This window comes from Sapajus apella, unplaced genomic scaffold (assembly GCF_009761245.1).
Source record: "Sapajus apella isolate SASKATOON/1434 unplaced genomic scaffold, GSC_monkey_1.0 scaffold16, whole genome shotgun sequence".
Taxonomy (NCBI): Eukaryota; Metazoa; Chordata; class Mammalia; order Primates; family Cebidae; genus Sapajus; species Sapajus apella.
Genome location: NW_022436956.1, coordinates 8,024,687 through 8,030,686, shown reverse-complemented (window position 1 = coordinate 8,030,686; position 6,000 = coordinate 8,024,687).

Sequence of the window (6,000 nt, the reverse complement as noted above, 5' to 3'; positions counted from 1 at the left end):
AAAAAAAAAAAAAAAAAAAAAAAAAAAAAAAGGAACATACCTCAAAATAATAAAGGCCAAACAGGAAATCTACGGTCAATGTTATATTAAATATGGAAAAGTTGAAATCAATCCCCCTAAGAACTAGAACATGACAAAGATGCCCACTTTCACCACCCTTTTCAACGTAGTATTGGAAGTTCTAGCCAGAACAATCAAATTTAAAAAAAGAAGTAAAATGCTCATCATCACTGGTCATCAGAGAAATGCAAATCAAAACAACATTGAGATACCATCTCATGCCAGTTAGAATGGCGATCATTAAAAAATCTGGAGACAACAGATGCTGGAGAGGATGTGGAGAAATAGGAACACTTTTGCACTGTTGGCGGGAGTGTAAATTAGTTCAACCATTGTGGAAGACAGTGTGGCGATTCCTCAAGGACCTAGAAATAGAAATTCCATTTGACCCAGCAATCCCATTACTGGGTATATATCCAAAGGATTATAAATCGTTCTACTAGAAGGACACGTGCACAAGAATATTCATTGCAGCACTGTTTACAATAGCAAAGACCTGGAACCAACCCAAATGCCCATTGACGATAGACTGGATAGGGGAAATGTGGCATATATACACCATGGAATATTATGCAGCCATCAAAAATGATGAGTTTGTGTCCTTTGCAGGGACATGGATGAACCTGGAAACCATCGTTCTCAGCAAACTGACAGAAGAGCAGAAGATCAAACACCGCATGTTCTCACTTATAGGTGGGTGTTGAACAGTGAGAACACATGGACACAGGGAGGGGAGCACTATACACTGGGTTCAGTTGGGGGGAAATAGGGGAGGGACGGTGCAGGGTGGGGAGCTGGGGAGAGATAGCAAGGGGAGAAATGCAAGAGGTAGGTGATGGGGAGGAAGGCAGCAAATCACACTGCCACGTGAGTACCTATGTAACAATTTTGCATGTTCTTCACATGTACCCCAAAACCTAAAATGCAATAAAATAAATAAATGGGAAAAAAAAAGAAGTAAAAGACATTCAAATTGGAAAGGACAAAGTAAAATTATTTGTTTCCTGAAAATGTAATCTTATACTTAGAAAATCCTAAAGACTCCTCTTTTAGATTTGATAAATGAATTCAGTAAATTATCTGGATACAAAATTAATATGCAAAAATTTGTAACATGTCTATACACCAATAACAATCAAGTGGAGAATCAAAATGGCCATTCCATTTACAATAACTACAAAAACCCCCTAAGAATGTATTTGGCCAGGGAGGTGAAAGTTCTGCACAAGAAAAACTATAAAACACTGGTTTAAAAAAAGTGTGAATGACACAAACAAATGGTAAAACATCTCGTGCTCATGGATTGGAAGAATTAACATTGTTAAAATGACCCTACTTCCAAAAGCAACCTACAGATTCAATGCAATCCTTATCAAAATATCAATGTTATTTTTCACAGAATTAGAAAAAACAACCCTAAAATTCATATGAAACCAAACAAGGAGCCCAAATAGCCAAAGCAATCCTAAGGAAAAAGAACAAAGCTAGGGGCATCACATTATCTGACCTCAGATTACTCTACAAGGCTCTAGCAACCACAACAACATGGTACTGGTACAAAATCAGACACGTAGCTCTATGGAACAGAATAGAGAGCCTGTAAATAAAGCCACATATCTCCAGACAATTGATACTTAACAAAGTCAACAAAAACATACACAGGGGAAAGGACAACCTGAAGCTATAAATATGCTAAAGAAAACCTAGGGAAAGCTCTTCTAGACATTGGTCTAGGCAAATAATTCATGACTAAGACTCAAAGGCACAAGCAACAAAAACAAAAATAGACAAGGAACGTTATACTACAAAGTTGCATGGCAAAGGAAATAATCAGCAGAGTCCACAGGCAATTGACAGAATAGGAGAAAATATTTGCAAATTAAGCATTGAACAGGTGACTGGTATTCAGAATTTACAAGGAACTCAAATAACAACAGCCACAAAGATCACCCAATTAAAAAGTGGGCAAAGGATGTGAATAGATGTTTTTTCAGAAGAATACATAGAAATGGACAATGTGCATATTTTGAGAAAGTGCTCAACCTGACTAACTGCCAGAGAAATGCAAATTAAAACCACAATGAGATATTCTTTTACAAATAAGAATGACTATTATTAAAAAGTCAATAATAAAACAGATGTTGACGAGGATGCAGAGAAAATATAATACTTATACACTGTTGTGGGAGTGTAAATTAGTACAACTTCCATGGAAAATTTTTTTTTCATAGAATAGATTTTTTTCAAAGAATTAAAAATAGAACTACCATTCAGTTCAGTAATCTCACTACTGGAAATCTTACCCAAAGAAAAAGAAACCATTTTATTAAAAGTATACCTGCTGTACTTGTATATTCATTATAGCACTACTCACAATAGCAAAGATATGGAATCAACCTAAGGGTCCCTGGATAGATGATTGGATTAAAAATGTGGTATATGTACACAATGGAATACTATTAGGCAGTAAAAAGAATGAAATCATGTCTTTTGCAGCAACGTGGAAGGAACTGGAGGCTGTATGTTAAGTAAAACAACTCAGAAACAGAAAGCTGAATACCACATGTTCACAATTATGAGTGAGAGCTTAATAATGTGTACATATGGAAAAAGAGTTTTGACTAGTAGACACTGGAGACTTGGATATATGAGAGCATAGAAGGGGTGTGAGGGAGGAGAAATTACTTAATGAGTGAAATGTACATTGTGTGATGGCAACGCTAAAAATTCAGACTTCACCAGTACTTGTATATCCATGTCAGCAAATTGCATTTGTACCCCTTACATTTACAAATTTAAAAAAGCAGATTATATTTGCTTTTTATAACCTCATATGTCAACTTGTCCTAATAGGCACCAATGAAGAAAGAAATATGTTCTAATAACATATCCTTGAGCTTTGCTTACAAAGATGTTTTTTTCTGTCAAACATTTCCATTCACTGAAAGAAAATAGCTTATGATACATCTTGAAGAAAGCATGCTGACATTTGCCTTTTATAGCTGGACATGTCAACTAGCACTAATAACAATGGAGAAAGAAACATGTTCTAATAACACATTCTCAGGATTTGCTTACAAAAATTATTGAGGGCCAAGAGTTTCTAGCAATTATAACATACAGTGGCTGATCATCCTGTGGATAGTTGAAGCATAACAGAGGTGAAGATCATTTCAAGGAATGAGGCTGAATAATTGAGAGATTAGAGTACATGAGAAATAAATAAGGTTTTCAAAAATGAAGGTGACTTTTGAATAGCATACAAATGCCATAGTTGATTGGATAAGGATGTGAATATCCTGTATATATATCGGGGTGCTGTACTCAAAGATTTGGAGCTTAAACCAAGATAGGTTAAGTTTTATTCTGTAGATGCAGAGATTCTGAGGTAGAGAAACACATACTATGCAGATAATCTTTTTAGGATCGGACTGTATTTATAATTATTGACTTCATGATGTACCCTTATAACCTTATAATGTCTCTTTTTTATTATGATAGTTGGTGGGTTTTTTGTGTGTGTGACTTAAGAAAAACTCTAATTAATATGATTAAGTCCATCCTCAAAGCTTCAGAATCACTCTATTTTTTAAATCTCTTTTGACATTAGTTTAGGTGTTAATGCTCACCCTTCATTTTAAAGTATGAATTGGTTACATTATTATTTTTCAATTCAATTTCATTTTAATTATATAGACCTAATAGAGTTATGATATAATCTCATTGTCCCAAATAGCTTGATATTTATAATGGCCAATGATTTTTCATTTTATAATATTATTTAAAAAATTTAATTATTATATGTGTATATTTTAATGCTTTCTATTTTTGAATATATTACATAAACAGAAGAGTCCAAATAAAACACACACACACACACACACACACACACACACACATCATTTATATACAAATATAGAGTTACATGCAATTTAAGGGGTATTTATAAAGCAGAACCCACTAACCATCAGCATAATTAAGAATGCATCATTGTCAGTTCCCTAGAATTCATTCCTGTGGATCTCAAACTCAATCTTGCTGCCTCTCCCCAGAGTTAAAATAATACTTTTTGATTTTTGTGATAATCATCTCTTTACTTCTTCTTTTTTTTTTTTAACTAATTTCATCTGTGTATGTATTCTGATATTGTTTGGCTGTGTCCACATCCAAATCTCATCTTGAATTGTAGCTCCCATAATTCCTACATGTTGTTGGAGGGGCTAGGTGGGAGATAATTGAATCATGGGGGCAGTATCTCCATACTGTTCTCATGGTATTGAGTAAGTGTCATGATATCTGATGATTTTATAAGGGGTTTCCCCTTTCACCTGGCTCTTATTCTCTCTTGCCTGCTCCCATGTAAGAAATACCTTTTGCCCTAATTGTGAGGCCTCCCCAGTCATGTGGAACTGTGAGTTCATTAAACCTCTTTTTCTTCATAAATTACCCAGTCTCAGTATGTCTTTAACAGAAGCTTGAATATAGACTAATACAGTAAATTTGTACTGGTAGAGTGAGGTGCTTCTGTAAAGATACCAAAAAATGTGGAAGTGACTTTGAAACTGGGTAACAAGCAAAGGTTGGAACAGTTTGGAGGGCTCACAAGAAGACGGGAAAATGTGGGACAGTTTGGCACTTCCTAGAAACTTGTTGAATGGTGTTAACCAAAATGCTGACAATGGGCCAGGCACAGTGGCCCACACCTGTAATCTTAGCAGTTTGTGAGGCCAAGGCAGGTGGATTGCCTGAGCTCAGGAGTTCAAGACAACTCTGGTCAACATGGTGAAACACTATCTCTACTAAAATAGAAAATATTAGCCAGGTGTAGTGGTGGGCACCTGTAGTCCCAGCTACTTGGGAAGCTAAGGCATGAGAATTACTTGAGCCCAGGAGGTGGAGGTTACAGTGAGCCAAGACCTCACCACTGCACTCCAGCCTGGGGGACAGAGCGAGGCAATGAAATCCGGGCTGAGGTGGTCTCAGAAGATAGAGATGAGAAACTTTGGGGGAATTGGACTAAGGGTGACTCTTGCTATGTTTTAGCAAAGAGACTGGTGGCATTTTGTCCCTGCGCTAGAGATTTGTGAAACTTTGAACTTGAGGGAAATGATTTAGAATATGTGGCAGAAAAAAAATTCTATGCAGCAAAGCATTCAAGAGGTGACTTGGGTGATACTAAAAGTATTCAGTTTTAAAAGAGAAACAGAGCATAAAAGTTTGGAAAAATTTGCACTATGACAATGTGATAGAAGAGAAAAACCCATGTTCTGAGGAGAAATTCAAGCCAGCTGCGGAAATTTTCATAAGTAACAGGAGCCAAGTATTAATCCAAGACAATGGGAAAAATGTCTCCAGGGCTTGTAGCAGCTCCTCCCATCACAGGCCTAGGAGGGAAAAATGTTTCCTGGGCCAAGCCCAGGATCCTCTGCTGTGTGCAGCCTGGGGACTTGGTGCCCTCCATCCCAGCCACTCTAGCCATGGCAAAGAGGGCCAAGGCACAGCTCAGGCCGTGACTACAGGTAGTGCAAGCCCCAAGCCTTGGCAGCTTCCACATGGTGTTGAGACTGCAGGTGAACAGAAGTCAAGAATTGAGGTTTGGGAACCTCCACCTAGATTTCAGAAGATATATGAAAATGCCTAGATGTCCAGGCAGATGTTTGCTGCAGATGCAGGGCCTTCCTGGAGAATTTTTGTTAGGGCAGTGCAGAAGGGAAAGTGAGGTTGAAGCTCCCACACAGAATCCCTTCTGGGGTCCTGCCTGGTGGAACTGTGAGAAAAGAGTCACCATCTTCCAGACCCCAGAATTGTAGACCCACTGACAGCTTATATCATGCACCTGGAAAGACTGCAGACACTCAATACCAGCCAGTGGGGTGGAAAGCAGCCAGGAGGGTGGCTGCATCCTGCAAAGCCACAAGGGTGGAGCTGCCCGAGACCGTG